This window comes from Dermacentor silvarum, chromosome 11 (assembly GCF_013339745.2).
Source record: "Dermacentor silvarum isolate Dsil-2018 chromosome 11, BIME_Dsil_1.4, whole genome shotgun sequence".
Taxonomy (NCBI): domain Eukaryota; kingdom Metazoa; phylum Arthropoda; class Arachnida; order Ixodida; family Ixodidae; genus Dermacentor; species Dermacentor silvarum.
In genome coordinates this window covers 23,944,577-23,965,162 of record NC_051164.1, presented here as the reverse complement: position 1 = coordinate 23,965,162, position 20,586 = coordinate 23,944,577, and the positions used below count along the sequence as shown (strand labels likewise).

General features: G+C 44.1%; 1 long non-coding RNA gene across 1 annotated transcript in view; it reads left to right on the top strand.

Annotated features, from left to right (window-relative positions):
- The window catches only part of LOC125941415 (uncharacterized), a 55,978-nt gene that overhangs the window by 22,389 nt on the left and 13,003 nt on the right, over window positions 1-20,586 (top strand). The window contains exon 3 of the long non-coding RNA XR_007464252.1: window positions 2,362-2,408. This is a non-coding gene — a long non-coding RNA (uncharacterized LOC125941415). The remainder of the gene's footprint in view (window positions 1-2,361; window positions 2,409-20,586) is intronic.

Here is a 20,586-nt window from a genome sequence, read left to right as displayed (position 1 = left end):
GGTAATATGATCCACTAAAATACGTTGAAGAGGATCGGTGATGGAGTGTGCGTACATTCGTTGTGTAATGGTTAAATAAATATAGTATGCACCAAAAGCGCACCTAATTCGTGAATGTGCAACCACTTTATTTATTTATTTATTTATTTATTTATTTATTTATTTATTTATTTATTTATTTATTTATTTATTATTTATTTATTTATTTATTTATTTATTTATTTATTTATTTATTTCCTTATTTATTTATTTGTCTAACTCTCATGGCTAGAGGCATCATAGAGGCAAGTGGCACCAAACATGGTCACAGTAAGCAACAAAACGGAGTGAATATAAAAACCAGGTTAAGATACAAAAGTTTCTTGCTGGATAATAATAGCAATTGTCACAAAGCATTCAAAAACTCCTAGTTACTCAATGTTAGCTACAATTTCACGAAATAGGAGGGGGGGGGGGGGGCAGTATTTAACGCCAGTATCATGGGCGGTACATTTGAAAGCAGAATACAAAAATCTGTTTCACCTTGAATAGAAAAATACCAAGTGCGTTACTTTGCCTTCGCAAATCACGGCTGTGGTATTTTGTTTCACCTATCATCATCATCATAATCATCAGCCTATCTTTATGTCCACTGCAGGACGAAGGCCTCTCCCTGAGATCTCCAATTACTCCTGTCTTGCGATAGCTGATTCCAACTTGCGTCTGCAAATTTCCTAACTTCATCACCCCACCTAGTTTTCTGCCGTCCTCGACTGCGCTTCCTTTCTCTTGGTATCCATTCTGTAACTCTGATGGCCCACCCATTATCCATCCTCCATTTTTACCGCTTAACGTCAACTAGAATATTGGCTATCGCCGTTTGTACTCCGATCTACACCGCTCTCTTCGTGTCCCTTAACGTTAGGCCTAACATTTTTCGTTCCATCGCTCTTTGAGCAGTCCTTAACTTGTTCTCGAGCTTCTTTGTTAACCTCCAAGTCTCTGCCCCATTTGTTAGCAGCGGTAGAATGCAATGATTGCACACTTTTCTTTTCAACGACAATGGTAAGCTCCCAGTCAGGATTTGGCACTGCTTGCCGTATGCACTCCAACCCAGTTTTATTCTTCTGTGAATTTCTTTCTCATGATCATATTCCCCTGTGAGTAATTGACCTGGATAAACGTACTCCTTTGCAGACTCTTTAGGCTGACTAGCGATCTGGAATTCTTGTTTCCTTGGAAGGCTATTGAACATTATCTTTGTCTCCTGCATATTATACTTCAAGCCCACTCTTACACTTTCTCGGTTAAGGTCCTCAATCATTTGTTGTAATTCGTCCCCATTGTTGCTGACTGGAACAATATCTGCGAACTGAGATATTCGCCGTTGATCCTCACTCCTAAGCTTTCCCAGTCTAAGAGCTTGAATACTTCTTCTAGGCATGCAGTGAATAACATCGGAGAGATTGTGTCTCCTTGCCTGACCCCTTTCTTGGTAGGTAACCTTCTTCTTTTCTTGTGGAGAACCAAGGTAGCTGTGGAATCCTTGTAGATATTTGCTAAGATATTCACGTATGCCTTCTGTACTCCTTGATTACGCAATGTCTCTATGACTGCTGGTATCTATACTGAATCAAATGCTTTTTCATAATCTATGAAAGCCATATAGAGAGGTTGATTGTACTCCGCAGATTTCTCGATTACCTGATTGATGACATGGATATGATCCATCGTAGAATATCCCTTCCTGAAGCGATCCTGTTCTCTTGGTTGACTGAAGTCATGTGTTGGCCTGATTCTATTGGAAATTATCTTGGTGAATATTTTATACAATACTGAAAGCAAGCTAATGGGTCTATAATTCTTTAATTATTTAACGTCTCCCTTCCTATGGATTAGTATAATGTTGGCGTTCTTCCAGCTCTCTGGTACACTTGAAGTCGTGAGGCATTGCGTATAAAGGGCCACAAGCTTTTCAAGCACGATATATCCCCCACCTTTGGGTAAATCGACTGTTATTCCATCTTCTCCAGCAGCCTTTCGCCATGTCATGCCTTGCAAGGACCTTCTAATTTCATTGCTGGTTATAGAAGGAGCCTTTGTATCCTGTTCCTCACTACTTCAAATGAATGTAGCTTGGCTGCTCTGGGAACTGTGCAAGGTCAGTATAGAATTCTTCCGCTGCTTTAACTACATGATCGAAATTGTTGATGATATTACCCTGCTTAAGCTTCAGTGCAAACATCTTCCCTTGTCCTATGTCATGTGTTTTTCTCACATATTTCGTGCTGCGTCCATGCTGTTTCAACTATGTCTTTCTTAATACACTTTGAGTATCCTTCTTCTAACTTCTGCATTAATCGTATTCGAAAAAAATTTCAGGTTCGGAACAAGTTGCTGCACAAAGCCCTGATGCAATGGTTGGCAAGGTATGGGAAACGTTCAGCATGTTCCGCAATTTTTGATGTGCTAGTTTACGCGCACATTGTAACATTAATAACAAAAGTACGTTTTTTTTTGTGAAAATAAGGCGTAACAGGTAGATTATTTTTGCCAGCTTGTTTGGAGAGAAGGAAGAATTATTATACGGAAAGGGAAATTATGATTGATCAAGGAAGAAATGAATAAAAATAAGGTACCTTAGAATCGAGAATTACAATACTAAAAAAAAGGGCGTTTGGTCAGTACGTGAGAATTTCCCGCGTGCAATCAATGGTTCATATTTGCGTCAAACGTTATGCATATCCAATGCTCATGTTGAGATCTATGCGAAGTGAGCCGTTATAGAAACGTTTATTAAATTTCTGTTCAACGAATTCGATGCGTAGAAGCAAGTTTATTTTCATCATGCAACCTCGATTAAAATGCAATACATATTTCTGGGCTACAGAAATCAGAACGTTCGTTAATCTCGTACAATTTTTTTGTTTGACACTACACTGTTCACAAGCACTACCAAAGTGCAAACGCCAAACCAGGTGGAGGCATAGTGTGAGACTTCGATGCAACGACATACTGAGGACGAAAGTGATGTTTAATATATAGACTGGCAAGGAACAGGTATGAAGAGATGAGTGCTACTCATACGATTTACAGGGTGGCCCAACTATCACGCAGCAAGGTTTAAAAATACGCAAATGCCACGTAGCTGGACAGAACCAAGGTAATGTTCGCCCTCGCATGGAGATGCTCAGAATATTTTTTTTTCATTCCGCCTAATTACACAATTAGTTTTAACTGATTATTCAACTTGTCAAATATTATATTTAGATGAAAAGTGTCAATGAGAAAATTGTAGACGCCCGCGAACACACGCAAAGTGCCTCGAGCGGATAGTCGCGCGGCAATTTTGCATGTATTCGCGGGCTTATTTCACGTTCGGAAAAACACTTTTATGTAGCACGTATTGAGAAACAGGAAGCTGTATCGGGAGTTTTTCATGTTGCTGTACAATTTTCTCATTAACCTTTTTTCATTCACCCCTGTCTTGCGCTATAGTCCGGTACAAGTCAAGAGAAATGCAGCTTTTCCCCGTCAAAGGACCCCCTTCCAGCCAATGGTGTTGTGGCGGGCGTTGATAGCGGTGATCATGATAATTTTTATTTGTGTGCGCATACCAATTCGTACGCCGGCGGCGCACGGCGCATACGCTGCCAACATGCATCACGTTATCTCTGGCGCGCCGCGGGATATACGCAGCAAACACGCCCCTTTGTGTTATCGCTTTCGAAGCATGTTTTTCTTGGCAAATAAACTAGTTCTTGTCCCAAACTTCAAGGAGTATAGTCGTCTTCTTCTCGCTCCCGCTTGGGGCGAGTACGCTACAGTGTCGCTCTGTCAACGTGACGTCGTGGCCGAAGTCCCGTTTCTATCGCGCCGCGGTGGCGAAAAGAAAAGTGTTCTTCCGCGCTTACGGACTTTTATCAAAATGGCCGCCTCCACCATTCGCATCTACCCACTGCCGTTGTCAGTGAGATTGTGCTCTCTCAAGCTGACTTTAGTACCGTTCAGTCATATCCGACGGTGAATTTCGTGAAAGCCTTGTTTGTGTGTTGCGTGCAGTGTATTTAACACGCTTGGTAACGGCGATCGCTCTGGCGTTTCGTCTACTGCGTGATCGCTCGGCGCCGTCGGGAAACAGCCGCCGCTGCAGTTTATTGGAATTCAACTCACTACTCCAAATCAGAAATAAGCCCTTTCACCTCTTCTATTGTAACGGGCAGATAAAGAACTTGGGCTAAGGTTTTATTTTCGCTCAAAATAAAGGCGTCCTTCGTAACTACTTGTGCGTGCGGATGCACTCAGAGAAACCGGGCTCCAACGGCGCCACTTGTAAGTGTAAGGCGGTCGGCCGCGAGGTCACGTTGACGCAGCAGCACCATTGGCTGGAAGGGGGTCCTCTGATGGGGAAAAGCCGCATTTCTCTTGACTTGTATCGGAATAAAGCTGATTCCAATTTCCACCTGCAAATTTCCTAACTTCATCAACCCACCTAGTTTTCTGCCGTCCTCGACTGCGCTTCCCTGCTCTTGGAAGTCATTCTGTAACTCTAATGGTCCACCGGTTATTTACCCTACGCATTACATGGCCAGCCCAGCTCCATTTCATTTTATAATGTCAACTAGAATATCCGCTATACCCGTTTGCTCTCAGATCCACACCGCTTTCTGTGAACGTTCCGCCTAACATTTTCGGGGTTTCAAACCTTCATATAACCTTGAAACAAGAAGATTATAATGAAGCAGAGTCTCTTCCACTCCGCCTCTTTGCATCTTAGGCCTTGTTAATGCAGCTATTAAGGCTCGGCGAGTCCCCCGCAAGCACGGCGCTTCTCCGGCGGAGCAAAAACTCGCTCCCATTTCACGCGGCGCTGAACACCTTCAGATTCTCAGGATTGGAATGGCCTAAACGGAGTCGTCTCCACCCGCCATGGTCTTTTTCAGACGTTACCTGCAGCCTCAATGTACCCCGGCTACCGGCGAAACGGACCATTCCAACTGCCGAAACTAAGTTCCTCGTACTGGACCACTTGAGCACAGTGTATCAAAGACATCTACACGCGCACAAAGACGGGTCGGTGTGTGCACAAACATATAGCTGCGCAGCGGCATTCTGCATACCGTCTCCTGATGTATCATGGTCTGACCGCCTGGATAGCGTAATTTCGTCTACAACAGTACAAAGCGCCGCAATTACCGCAGCCTTGCACGAGATATCGTGTTGCTAACGGACTCAAAGTCAGCATTACAACGATTATAGAGAAGTTTACAAGGCAATCTCTGATACTGATCAAAGATCTAATGAGCAAGGAATTTAACGTAAAATTCCATTGTATCCCATCCCACGTAGGAATTTAAGCAAATTAAAAAGCTGACGTTCTTGCACGCCTAGTGCTGACATAGGTCCCAAAAGTGAGAGCGCCAAGCATTTCTCAGAACTCTAAGGATGCAATCCGTAATCACTTTAGGGCGATTCACAAGACTCCGCACCAAACCTGTGTGATCCATGGACCTAGTCGCGAGGAAGCGACGCTGTTGTACCGCATCAGAACAGACTCCGGCTTGGTCATTCATTTAAGACTGGACGTTGCGCTTCCCCGCTCTATGCCTTCTGTGGTGATATCGGCGACATTGAACATATCATTTGGCTATGCCCACAGTTCGACACCGAAAGAAACGCGATGGTCGACATCCTGCAAAAAAAGTGGTCTTTCGCACAGGACCTTTGAAGACGTCGTTTTCCCCGGAGGGCCCGCGGAAATCAGGAAAGAGTGCAACGAGTGCTGATTGCCTTCCCGTGAGACACGGGGCTCATCGACACCTGGTGACACACCCCTGATCTAAACTCATAGGAGGGTCGGGCGTGACAATTGCCGGCTATCCCGCCTCCTGCAACACCACCACCAACATCAACACCACCCTGAAAACGGTGGTTTAAGACTCTAAGCCACGTGCTCTTTTCTACAGAGCTCAAGAATCTTAATTGGCAGGGATGTTCGGGTGGAACCAACACCTTCAACAACCAGCATGCGAGAATAGACGCTCTGAAGCTGCAGATTTGCTGGAATCAACATGAACTTCATCGCTATATGAAATACGTGCTCCAAACCGGTGCACATGCTGTGCCACGTCTTTGGTGAACTGGGAGTGGCACGGCGATCAACGACTGGGTTGCTATAGTATGCCTTGAATTGCGAGGGCATTTCAGCCTCAGGATTTGGGTGGCGTGCATGGTGTGGGTAAAGAAAGGGGAAGCATTCGGCTCGGCATCACTCGGAACTCGAAAAAACAGTCGACAGTCGCTCTACCACAGCCGCACAGTCACTGCTCGTGCTCCGCCATTCCAGTACGATTTCAAAACTTTCGCGCCACTCCTGTCAAACTCTCGAAAACGATTAATCGAACGTGTCTAATCGATTAAGTCGATTAATTGAAAGGTGGACATCGATGAAGATTAATCGTGTTGTGGGATACTTTTAATTAATTAATCAATTAATCGTTCAACGATATCACCAACCTAGGCTCACCAAGCACCGGGAAAGTCCTTGGTCCAGGCCAGGTCAGGAGATGGTCGAGGGCCCGATGACAGGGCCAGGAAGGTGGGCCGATCCAGGCGGTTGTGCAGGGGCAGTGGCTCGTAACCCCGTACGCAGTGAGTCGTACCACCGGAAGATCGGCTACGGAAGAATGGACCTGAAAACGCGCCTTCAACGCCCCTATAACACCTGGGACCAGTAGAGGTCCCAAGTACAAGGGTAAAGAATAGCTTCTGCTTAAAGAACAGAACTACGATCTGCTTCGGAGCCCAAAAGGCCGAGAAGCGGTTCTTCACCCAAAAGGCCGACCCGCGTCGGCCAGTCTATGTTCACACCGCCCTCTCTTTGTCAGCGTTCCAAGCGCTTGCGTATGTAGTTTGCTTTCCTTCCACTCTCTCGTGGTGACGGTGCCGCCGAAACGTCACGCGTGTCTAGTTTCCTCCGGCTCCTCGGCGGCGCGGGCGATCCCGTCGTCTACATGAATGTATATAAAGAACCAGAAATACAAGTTTCCGTTCGGTTAGCCTTTTTTGCACGATCTTCATCGGTGGTGTTTGCCGCTCGCCGGCAAATATTGCATTGTCGTCTCTGTTCCTGCCGTCGCTCTTCGTAGGCGCGTTGTTCCTCGAGAGTCCAAGCTATACGTGGATATGATGGAATTAATACAATAATAGCAGAGGTGATACGACAGTGTGTGGGCGTACTTATCGTCATGATGGCAACCGATCAAGACAACATATGTGTTCGTAACTTTGTTCAAAATTCTGTGCCACCTCTGTGTCGTGTGCTAAACAGCTTCGCTGGTCATCCATCTTCACAGAGTGGAATGGATCATGATGTTTTATTCCATGCGAATGTTTAATTCTGAATGCAAAAGCTTTAAATTGAATAGCTCTATTAGCCTCTGAGCAGGCGCGTAGCCAGTGGGGGGGAGGGGTGGGGGCTGATGGGGCTTCAGCCCCTCCCCCCCCCCCCCCCCCGAAATTTTTCGTGCTTTCATGCACCGCCGACCAAAACAACCACCGGCGCCGGGAATCATTCTGGATTTTGTCTACAATGTCTTTTTGACACTCGAAAAGACATTTTGGCGCGAAAATTGCGAACTCGGGCTGGATTTTGTGGCAACGCCCATGCACCTGGAGTCACATAACGTAAGGAGCCCCAGCCGAGCACAAAGTTTCAAGGGCTTTTCGATAGCGAGCGGGCGCGTCGCGGCATCTCGCCGCGGCACCGGAATCTACGGAGCGCATTGATTTCAATTCCTAAACTTGATGGGTATAAAGTTCTCATACACTTTTGACGCGAAAAATGCGCTGACATTTCCAAAGGCGTGCTTCTGATTTTTAATTCAGGAACTTTCTGGGTTTAATGTTTTTATAACCTTGGGCCAACATGCACGCACTCGAACGCGCGTGTCCAAGCCGTTCCAGAAGTGGAAGCACGCGCTCGCAATCTTCCACACACACGAAAATATTAAATATCACCGTGACTGTCAGCTGGCATCTGATATTTTTCTCCAAACATTCTCAGGAAGCGCGCCCAATGTGATCGATAAGCTGGACCAGGGCAGGCAAAGTAAAATAAGAGAAAACAGAAGAAAGTCAACGGCCTATTTAATTTGAGACAGTTCTCTATTGCGGGCGGCAAGGTCTGGCTCTCCGTGGCGATAGCGACACTGGTCCTATGAATTTAAGCAAAGCCCCCGCTGAAAATACTGGTATTTCCAGAGCGCTTCTTCACACGCGAGCTGATTGTGGTGATACATATCTGAAGAACCATTTGGAAAGTTGCCCCAGTAATGCCTCGTATTTAAACCAGACGTGCAAAACCAAGTTATATAAATTTGTGGTGAAATTATCAAAGAAATCCTAAGATGCAAAAGTGAACGCTGCAGCCTGCTTCTCCGTACTTGCTGACGAAACGACGGATATTGCTGGAATCGAACAGCTTACTGTTTGTGCAAGGTACGTAAACAAGGATGTCAACGATATCTAAAGAAGGAAGGAAGGAAAATAAGAGGTGAAAGGCAAGGAGGTTAACCAGGTTAAGTGTCCGGTTGGCTACTCTGCACAGGGGGATGGGGTAAGGGCAGAAAAGATTAGAAAACAATAGAAGATTTAAAAGAAAAGAAAAAGAAACGTATCAGTCCGCACATTCTATAGTTTTTCACTAAGTCCTGTTTCTTTTAAAAAGCGTACTAGCGCTTTTAAAGCAGTTCGTTCCGACGTCGGCTGGGACCAGGGACCAAGAATTGTGGCTTCCGTAAGAGGACGGCTGTCTACCTTGTCGAGCGTGGTGCTGAGGAAACGATATCGAAGTGTTTTTAGGTTTTAGCACAGGAATAGATGCCCTCTCTCATGGAGACTGCAGGTTATATGTACAGAGGGGTCCACTGTTAAAGGGAACACCGGAGCGCGTGGCGTCTGCTCTGCGCCACCGCAGGCCGGCGGCTGCAACGAGTTTCGCGCAAGCGCAGTGAGCGTAGTGGGCGGTGCTCTTTCGTCGTCTGCTACCGTCTGCTGCCGCTCTTCGGATCGTCTCGCAAAAGCAGCTCACGCGGTTCGTACTTGAAAGCAGCCACTTTCCTTCCAGCTGGAAGGAAAGTCACGGGATTGATCTATAATCAAACAACTGTCACCCTGCACACCAGAAGCAATGACGCTCCTGTCTTTTGTTCGCCTTCTTTATACATAAATAAAGAACTGCCCGCTTCAGAAAAGGTTAAGTGTGCACTTCGTTCGCCACTACTCCATGATGGCTCGAGCGCCATACGATGAAAGGCAGCGTATTGTTGAACTGTGGCAAGGGAATTACAGACAACGCGCTATTGCAAAATTAACGCAGAGGCCGCTCAAAACAGTTAATAGACAGTCGTCAGCGTGTGGGGCTGCATCACAAAGGATGGCCTCGGACCTCTGGTCAGCTTAGAAGGAAAATTCATGGCCGACAAATACTGCGACGTCATCGAAGAAGTTGCCCTCCCTCATGCTGCAAATGGTGCTTTCCAGCCGCACGACTTTCTGTTCCAGCATGACAACTCCCCTACATTTCCACACCAGAAAAAAAAAAGCTCTATCACTTCTGCAGCGTCACCACGTGGAAGTTCTGGGCTGGCCACCGCAGTCTGTCGACGTGAACCCCATAGAAAACGTTTGGGCTACCATGAAGAAGGCTTTAGCAAGTCAATGCCGGCACGGGCTCTCCGCGGACAGCCTTTGGAGCGCGGTCAAGGCCGAATGGGAGCGTTTGAAGCAAAATGCCTCATTCTGTGAAGCCTTGTATGCAAGTCTTCCTTCTAGAATGAAGGCAGTGCTGGAGGCAAACGGCGACGCAACCAGATATTGAGCGACGCACGGGTTTTTATTTGTTTTGACTCATGGTTTTCTTGAAGCCCAAGAAGATGACGGCAGTTTGTAGGAGCACATTTTACGTCAAGTTCTAATAAAACGGTTATAGCGCTCAGTGTTTTGAAGGCGTACCCAAAAATGCCTACCGTAATCAGAAAGACGCGATTTGTAAACGTAAACAACCTAAAGCTGTAGAACAATTGGCGTGCTGCTAATCCTCAGCATCCACTCGTAACTAAAATATCTGCAACTGCGGGAGTTCAACACGTTACGCATACCAATACATTTCTCCATCGAACTTACCGCTGTGAATTCTACTGAATGATCTTTAACGGCGCTTGTGGATTTTTTGTTAGCATATATACCTAGAGCAGTGATTCCAATATGCATTAGCGCGCATGAGATGACCACTATACACGCAGAAATACTGGGGCCAACAATAATAATTGTTGTGCCCCAAATAGACAGTCCGCCAAAAATTGTCATGCTTTCCTTGCGAGTTCAAACGGCAGAAATATCTGCGAAGTAATATTTGCCCCGTCTAATTCTCGTTCAGCCTTGCAACGGCTAGCTATCCGAGTGTGACCATGCAGCCTCCGGCAAACTTTCAGAACACATGAACGGGTTGCTTTGCGACGATCCGAAGCGCGGCTGCAGATGGTAGCAGACAACGAAATAGCACCGCCCACATCGCTCACCGCGCCTGCGCGAAACTAGTTCTAGCCGCCGGCCCGGCGGTGGCGCACAGCAGACGCCACGCGCTCCGGTGTTCCCTTGAACAGTGGACCCCTCTGTACATGTGTACAAACTGCTGCAGATTCTAGTCACCCTTCCAGTGCCACTGCCAGCGCAGACAGATTTTCAAACATGAGATTGCTAAAAAAACCACTTGCGCTTTACAATGTCTGAGGTTATGCTGGCGCTTCTATACGCCCACAGAGACGTCTCCATCAACGTGTCCGAAGTTATTGAACGCTTCGCTAAACCTCCCCGCCGAGTGAAGTTTATAGTAAAGATAGCGAAGCAGCAAAAATCATGCCTGTAAAAATATCTGTTCCTTCACGTTCCTATATAAGCTAGTAATTATGAAAAACTATGACTGTTCATTAGCTTTTATAACCACAGAAATTTTCACCGTTTGTTGTAACAGTTAGAATGATGATCAAAATATCCTGGAATACAAAAAATTACGGAGACATCAATAACCAATTTGACAAACCTTGCTCATTGAAAGCCCGGCACACGCGGCGTTTCCCAAAAGCGCACTCGGATGTTAGGTAAATCAACTTGCTGCATCATCTGTGGCTTTCGTTGTCCCTTTTCTTCTTCCTTTTTAGCTACATGTTTTTACTTCTTTTTTGAAACGAAGCAATAGCTTCTTTAATTTTGGGTGCAGATAATTGTTGCCCGCTGTGGAGGCAGTTAAAATACACATGTTCGTATTGATTTCTGCATTATTTTCCTATGATTCTAGCCACATGGTGCTGTCGCGATCGCAGCATGGCCCAAATGCATATCACGATTTATGAGATCATAGTTTTTGTTCTTGCCAGGATCGTCTGTCTTTATACTTGTATGCGTGAAGTTACTATCTGTGACTACGCAACATGTTTATTTGTCTTGTTTGACGCATTATATACAGTGACGTTTCCTTAGATACGTAGATTTACTGCAGACTTATACGTATATTTAAATATCTTGTTGCGAGGTTTTGTGTATACAAGCAAAGAACTTGGTTCACGCGACACTTTCTTGCTGTTTATCTTGGCATTTGTATGTTCCATTCTATCTTCGCATTTCTAATCTATATTTTGCGGAACTTCTGCTTTTTATATGTACTCGTTGTTGCAACTATAATTTCGGTGCAATTACAATATACGACCGGTAACATCTGCTCCTGCGCAATTCATTGCAAACGAAGGACAGCGTCATTGAGGTTTTTCCCTGGCCGTTGCATACATACAAAATGTAAACAAGGTTGTTAAATGACAAAGATTCATCAAATATTTGTCAATTTGTTCATTTTATGGCCTTTACGTTTTTCATACCAGCTGCATGCACTGCTTTGCTGGTTGCGAACTGATATAGTTCTAAAGTTCGCGTGCTATTTTCTTTACTTATTAGACCAAAAAAAAAAAAAACGCGGTAGCATTCATATCAGCTATTACTGCCGCAATTTTTGGACATACGAAGCTTTCCTTTATGAACAAACACATAATTTGCTTCTCTTGACTGTGCGTAGCGTTAAATAATTCGTTTTCAGGACCTCATATACAATGGCATTGGCCAATGGCAATGCAGTTATTATTCATGTATTTGATGCCCTCGACAACCTTTATAAGGAGGAGGCCGCGTTTGCAACTTGAGCCCCCCCCCCCCCGAACAAATTTCTGGCTACGGCCACTGCCCTCTGAGTCACGGTTTTGTGGTGGTTGGTGGTGTATCTCACGCTTATAGCGTTATCACAATTGGGGAAGACACAGTGGAAGGTAATGAGCCGATTGTGACGTAGCATGAGTTTGCGATTTACGGCCGAAGGTAAAAGTTGATTGCCTGTGTAAATGTGTCCCAAAATTTAATCAAATTTCAAAGCCATAGCTGTCGCCTTGTGTATCCTATGAGTGTATGGTTATGCTGTTGCTTCTGTGAAGGGTAGCGAAACCCAATGGGGGCTGTTGCAGTGCAAGGGGTATTGATGTGACGAATGTTGACTCCCACATTTAAAGGGCGGTTAATTTTAGAGCGATACTGTGCACTATGAAGTCGCAAAACACGGCGGATTTTAACGTTACATCATGAAAAAGTTCAACAGGAATGGACACTCCCCTAGAGCCCAGCAGCCGAATTAACTGCAGCGCACCAAGCCGTCGGCATTAATACCTGAACCAAACTTCCAGTTTCGGTTTTGGTATTGAGCGCGCGCGCTTTGAACACAACCTGGCACGCGGTACGCCAGCTAGCGTTCAAATACCGCGCCTTTCGGCACGGAGTTTTCTTACTTCTACTGCTCAGTCGCGGGTGCAGTCTTGGTGCGGATTTGTTTCATTATTTAGTAAAAATGATTGCGAACGATTCTTACAAGGGTAAAAAAACCTGTGCCACATGCAATTGCCACATACGCCTTGTGAAATGCTCGTTCCGCGCTTTCTGTGCATTCATCCAACATTGTGGCACCAAGTAAGCAGCAGTAATTCCGTATGAGCTCTGCCAGACGGCATCAGCCTGAAAGAAGTGAATTTCAAGAATGTGTCATTTTGGTATTTAGACATTATAGGAATACTGCGTAATATTTTTTTTTTCTTTCTTTCTTTCTTTGTTTGGATTTATTAAAGGCAAATTCGGCACAAGATTGCCTTGGGAGACACGGCTAAAGGCTGAGGAAATGCCTGGCTTGGCCGTGCCACCCTGGCAGCAAAGCAGCGGCATGATACAGTGGAGAAAAAAAACACGTATAAATGCATGCTTATGCTGTACAGGTCAAAACAGAAAAGCGAGTTGATTGTGCATACAAGTAATCGGTATCGCATGAGAGAAATTGCAGTACTAAACAAATTGTGAAATGCACTATTAGCATATTACACAGCTATAAGGTAAACTGTCAAAGTGTAAGGTACGTCACGTTTTTTAAACATCGTGAGAACGTTCGTATTCTTCAGCTAGTAGTTCTCTTGTTATTCCTTGAAATGCTTTAGATGAGTTCCACACTCCAGTTGGTTATTGATTCAGCATGTCTGGTATTTGATAAGTTAATCATTGGTCTCCGTAGTTGGCGCGTGATCGAGGTTTGTGTATTAAGCTCTGGCGTAGTTCATACGGGGTTTGCTTCACATGATATGTATCCAATAAAAGTGATGAATTTAACCGATACTGACGTAGTATCTCCAAACATAGATTGTGTCTGTTTAACTGCTTGATAGGTAATATTTTATAGGTTTAAAATATGGTCGTGTGCTTTCGCGGAGTGAAATGTTTGAAATTGCACGTATTGCACGCTTTTGAAGAATTAGGAGGGAATTAAGGTCTGTGTCAGTCGTTGTTAGTCACACCAAGGAACAGTATGTTAGGCGGGAATGAACTAGGGCATAGTAAATTTGAAGCTTAACATTCGATGGAACGTAATGCCTTAGTCTATTTAAAATGCCGATTATCCTGGAAAGATCTTTTTTTATCGTGTCAATTTGGGGGACCAAGAGAGATGTTCGCGGCAATGCACTCCTAAGAATTTTATTGTTGTCGATTCCTGAATCTCGCTACCTTGGAAATAGATTGGTCTGTATGGAATGTTTGTTACTCCTTTAGGTTTGAAAAGCAGGTACTTTGTTTTAGCTATGTTTAACTGAAGTTTGTTTGCATTTAACCACATATTTAACTTGTTCATCCACATGCTAGCTTCTTTATACAGTTCGCATACGTTTAGACCTGAGAAAAATACGTTTGTGTCATCAGCATACATTATTATTTTGTAATATACCTCAATATTTACTATATCATTAATGAACAGCAAGAACAGGACAGATCCAAGGATGGATCCTTGGGGGACACCATACTTAATGAGTTCAACTTGAGACTGTATATATTTACTGTAGTGTATTGCTTTCTGAATGCTAGATAACTTTGTATCAGTTGCAACGAGGTACCGCGAATACCATAGAAGGGAATTTTCCGCAAAAGCCGGTCGTGCTGTATGCAGTCAAATGCCTTTCGGAAAACCAGAATATCCCCAAGTGCATATATATTATTTTCAATGTTGTCGAGAATATCTTTGATGCTAAGTAATGCGGTCTCTGTAGACTTGTTTTTGTATAATCCATACTGCTCTTTCGCGATAATACTGTTTCTCGTTAAAAAAACCTGTAATCCTCTTATTTTTTAATGTGTTCAGCAATTTTTGCAAATACAGAAAGGACAGATATCGGCCTGTAGTTGTTGAGTTCGTCAAACGACCCACCCTTAAAAATCGCAGACACTCTAGCAAGTTTCATTTAATCGGGAAAAACGCCTGAAGTTAGTATTAATTATAAATGTGTGTCAGAGGTACAGTGACAATGTGACTTATAGCTTTTAATGGCTTCGGCTTGACGTCATCAGAGCCGCATGCACAGTTATCCTTTAAATACAAAATTAAATGTTCCACTTCGTTCTGATCAGTAGGAAACAGGAAAACACTGGACGGACAGTCTGTGGCTATATTTACCACAAGGCGTTTGTATGCTGTCATTTGTAAACCCTCCTACAGTTAGAAAGTGTTTATTGAAAGTATCGACGATTTCTGCATCCCTCATGCCCGGCTTTTGAAACTTGGCTCTTCTTGTGACTGCCTTTTTGTTGATTAGCTCGTTAATTGTGTCCCACAAGAGGCGTGGATCTGCTGAATGAGCAGCAAGTTTGCTAATGTAGTATTCTGAGTTAGCTATTTTCAGGTCTTTATTTAGTTTATTACGACATTTTTTGTAATTACGTAAATCATTTCCATCTCTGGAGGGCAAAAATACTTGAAAAAGGCTATTTCTGAATTTAATTCTGCTGTAAAATTCAGCTGTTATCCACGGCTTCCGGCATTTTCTGTGTTTTTTGAGGGACTTAGGAGGGAAACACTTTTCATAGATGGATGTAAAGTAGTCTAATAATAGGTTGTAGGACTTATTGGGATCGGTTTCTTCGGTAATAATGCTCCAATTAACACCAGTGACAAGGTTCTTGAAAATGTCTATATTATGCTCTGAGTAATTCCTAAATAATACTTCATCATTATTTTGGATTATACGGTTGCCTGGTAGGAAGCAATATATTGGGAAATGGTCACTAATGTCGGACATAATGGCGCCTGCTTTCACATCATCAGGATCGAAGCTTGTGATACATAGATCTAACGTTGTTTCAGATGTAGCGGTTATTCTTGTTGGTGTTTATTACATTTGTACAGCCGTATGTTTCGATTAATTCATTTAGGCGTACATAGCAGGGGTTATCTAGTGACACATTAATATTGAAATCACCAACTAAGACAGTTTGCAAGCGAGATTCAAAAGATCTTTCCAGCAGTTTCTCAGTGAAATTCAGAAAACTTTCTATTGATCCAGAAAGAGGGCGATAAATAACAGAAAATAACATATCGAAACACTCTATCGTTATGCACTCATAGCTATCATCTACGATATTAAATTCTGGAATTAACCTATATGGCAGGTTGTGCGGATATACATACAGACGCCACCACCACGCTTTCCTAATAGGCATGCAGAGACGCAGTCGTAATCGTCAAGCATGATACTATCATCATCTGATAAGAACCATGTTTCGCTAAAGCAAACTAAATCAAACAGATAATTGAATTCAGATAATAAAATATTAATTTCATCAAATTTGTACCGTATGCTTCTCGCATTTAAATGAAAAACAGAAAGTCTAGAGCCATTTCTTAAAACAGGGATATGGCGTAGGAATTCGGTAGTGGAGTACGACATCAAGGTCAAGGTCACCAGTGACGTACATGCATGACGACACCCAATTTCATGTCATACGTGACAGGTCCTCGCTACATCCAATGACCGTCGCCCTTTCTCCACTTGCTCGCCACTAACATTTTACCGTTTGTATGCCATACGAATGCAAAACCCGATTTCGTCGCCCATTCCTTGGCCATTGAGAGCAGCTCGCGTGCCTGTCGAGTCATGTTCTCGCATATGTATGTACTGCTGCTTTCGCTTCTGAGCAGTCGCCTCTTTGAGAGCCATTTGTCTCTTAAGTCTCTTAATTCCTGGTTAGCAAATTGCGCAATAACACCGCGTGCCCTGCCTGGTTTAGCGGGTAGCCGATGGACGTTTTCAAGCTCATTTCGGGACACAGGAGGAAGTGACATTCATTTCGCAATTTCGTTCACTTTTGTCATGAGATCCTCATTTTCAGTTTCTGGAATCCCGTGTACTTCTAGATTCAAACGCCGGCTGCGGTATTCTAGCTTATCTAGATCCTGCGCCATCAGCGCTAGATCTTTATTTACCTTGGTTTCCTCTAGCTTATCGACCATTTTCTTCAAATCTTTCATAGCTGCTTCTTGGGCGTGCAACCGTTCGCGGAATTCGTCAAATTTATTTGACAGAAGCTGCACAGATGTTTCCATGGCTTCAATTTTGCTTGGTAAAGCGACGAGTGCGTCGATTTTGCGTTCGAGCGAGTGGAGCTGCTGCGCTACAACTCTGTCGGTCAACGCCCCTTACGTTTCGGTCCCTGATTTCTGGACACCGCTCTTGCACTTATCACACTTCCATGGCTTTATCCCTCGCTTTTGTACGCTTCTTACGAAACGCCTGAGCATGCATCTAAGTGGAATGCGAATTTACAGTCTGAGCAAATCGGCTGGGAGCGTCCTTCTTCTAGTTAAAGGCGGCACGCACAACAACGTAATTGTGACATATCACTGCGACTACAGTGTGATCCACAATGCACCGCCTCTGTTTCGCCTCTATGCAAGAATGCATAGAGGCGAAACGTGTGAAAGTGGTGAATGGGTGGCATTACAAACAAAAGCAATTCGCTTTTACATACATATGGCGTAGAAAATACCCGACTCATCCTAAACAGTACCATAAGATATGAAGAACCATCTGATTTCCAAGCATTCCGGTATTCCGGGGCATTATTTCCTGCACCTTAACAGCACAAGTACACGGGTGACTGCGTGTTTTCAAAATAACTTGGCAGCAGCCGACGCGATGGTACGCTACGTATATACAGAGGGCCACAATAGAGGCTCCCAAGCCAAACCATGCTAGATGCTCGCAAAATGCTTTATGCTCGTCCACAAGACAAATACGTGGGTGCAAAGCCTGTTTTCAGTCGTTGAGAGGACGGAATTTTCGATTTACAAGTTCCTGGTTTTCGAGCTCCTCGGCGTTAGCTTTTGCGCGTTCTGCCAGCGCAAGAAACACACTCCCATGTTATCACTCTTGGCAATGGCTCATCGAGTTTTCGAGAACCCTGAGTACCGAAAGAAGGTGTATGTTGTTGCGGGGCCATAAATAGCGTAACAAGTTTTTCCCACTCAGATTCAGTACACGCCAAACTTTGTTACCACGGCCGAGCTGGTTTTCGCTAACTACGTCACATACCAGGTGCTGCGAGCGTGAAAAAGTGAAGAAATAATTACAATTTTGTTGGGGGTCAAAGAAAGCGTCACGAACTTGTCCTAGTAAGATTCAGAAGACGCGAAACTAACTGCGTTACACGGCCGAGCTGCTTTTTGCTAACTGAGTCGCAGAGTAGCTCGTATCATATTTCTGACTTCTGTCGCCCTAACAACGAATCAATTATTGATTGCTTCAATTCACGCAACAATATGCTAGACCTTTTATTATGACACGTTCATAAATTTTAATGGCGATCTGGCACGACAAGTTATGCAGAGCCCAAGCTACCACCCGGCGGCAGCTACAGACGGACACTTATCCAAACCCGCTAGCGTATCATATATTCTACCCTGAGATCTATTCCGACAGCACCTGCAATGTCTGCGGCATAGAACCTGCTACAATAAAGCACAAGCTCTGGGAATGGAAGGCAAAGACGAAAGGCATTAATACCTATGTTCTCTCGGCGAGGCGGGCCGATGCCCTGCACAGCTCCAAGCTCGCCGACGAAATCTGGACCGTCCAGCAGGCCCGCGAAGCGGCGACTAGGCAAGGCCAGGACGTCCCGAGGTGGGAGACCTGAGCCCGGGTCATCAATCCGCAGGACACTTAATAAACATTTTTACGAAACAACCAATGTGAACAGCGGATCCAGGTGCCTACTTTGGGGGGGCCCTTAATGTGGTTGGGGGGACCACACGTCTGTAACCAAATGGTCATGATTTGTTCTCAGTTCCATCCCTTAGTGCCTTTTTCATCATCTTGCAGACAACCATGTGAGCAGTCCTTGTAAATGCACTAAACAACAATATTATACAGGAATCTAGATAATATGAACAAAGAATATGAACACAAGAAGGGATTAGAAAAATTATATAAGCAGCATTAACCAGGAGAGTGCGGCGATTTCATCATTTACCCTAAAAGCCCTGCCAAATTTGGCCTATAGGGAAGTACAGTAATGCGGGTGTCACACGGTGCACTTTTGATCGCTATCAAGCCCGATCCGGATCGCATTTCTCGGTCGTGATTGGCTCCTTTGCGCAAGCTGTTTGAGGGAGCCAATCGCAATCGAGAATTTCGATCTGGATCGGGCTTGATCGCGATCAAAAGTGGTCGTGTGACACCGGTCTAACACTCATGAATCATAGACAACAAGTAAACTCTAGGAGAGCAAAATTCAAATATTGTGGAAGTTGAAGTGGGTTTATTTACCACACAAACTACAAAAGAAAATTGCACATGAGATGTGGTTGGGAAACTGGAAAAAAGCTACAACATGTAGCTTGACGGGCCCCACCTTCCAGTACCCGGCAGCGGGCACTTTGGCAGAGGTAAGACATGCACGCAAAAACTGTTTCAGCTGCGATGCCAGTTTGCTAAACAATAGCGGACACTTTCGCAGATGTAAATAATACATGAACAAAATACTGTTTAAGCTGCAATATGTTAAACAATAGATACAAGATGGAAACTACTGCATTATGTAACCAAATGAACTAAAAAGAGAATGATAACAAGCATTATGCAAAAAGCGCATACAAGTCATTTCTCGAAAGCACACGCAGATCCTCTATCGTGAGGTGGAATTTATTTAAAGCTGTGGGACGCTTGACTCCATCATCTGAAATCCATAGTTGGTGCGAGATCTTGGTACATGCCAAAGTTCTGTGCGCCTCAATGAGCGTAAAGAAGCGTTGTTTTGCAAGTTTGACTATGCTCTCAGATTATGTGTGTTCTTACGTATTTCACATTTAAGGCTGGATAGCAGGTTAAAACCGTACAAGTTGTGTAATTTCAAAATTCTGAGTTTATACAACGGAGTTGTGTGTGCATCATATGGCTGCTTGGCAATCGCTCAGACAGCATTTGTTTGCATTATCATTAGCTTATACAGAGATGTCTTAGTGCCATTTCCCCATACGATTGGCAGTATACAACGCAAATGTGATTCAAACAAAGCAGTGTAAACTAAACGGTTCTGATGGACCGGGAGAAAATACATACACTTCCTTAGCCTGCCTAAAGCCTTCGAAAGTTTAGTGCGTAGGCAGTTGGTGTGGCCCCAAGAATAAGTTCATTAAATATTACTCCAAGGTATGTAGCTGCAGAAGATATTTCAACGACGGAGTCCTGTAAGTGTAAGATTTCCCCGAGGTTACATGGCACGGATTTTGGGTGCAATAAAACAGCTTTTGTTTTAGAACAGTTTTATTAATAATGAGATTTCCACAGACCCATGCACTTAGTGTATGCAGAATTAGATTTACACGCTTTTACTAGGTCATTCGCATCTCTTCCAGCTCGAAAGATACTTGTGTCGTCTGCATACAGTATATAGTTCGCTGATGTTTCAATGTTTACAAGATCATTATATGTATATATAACGAACAACAGTGGCCCTAGGATAATTCCTTGGAGAACACCGCATTTAATTTCACGGGCTTTGATAGTTCTCGGTCAACACAAACTGATTGATACCTTCCTGATAAGTAGCTACTTAATAAGCAGCTGCAATACCTTCAATTCCATAACAAAATAGCTTTTTTAGCATAGTGTTAAGAGGTTTATTAGCAATGGACGCATGCGAACGGGCAGC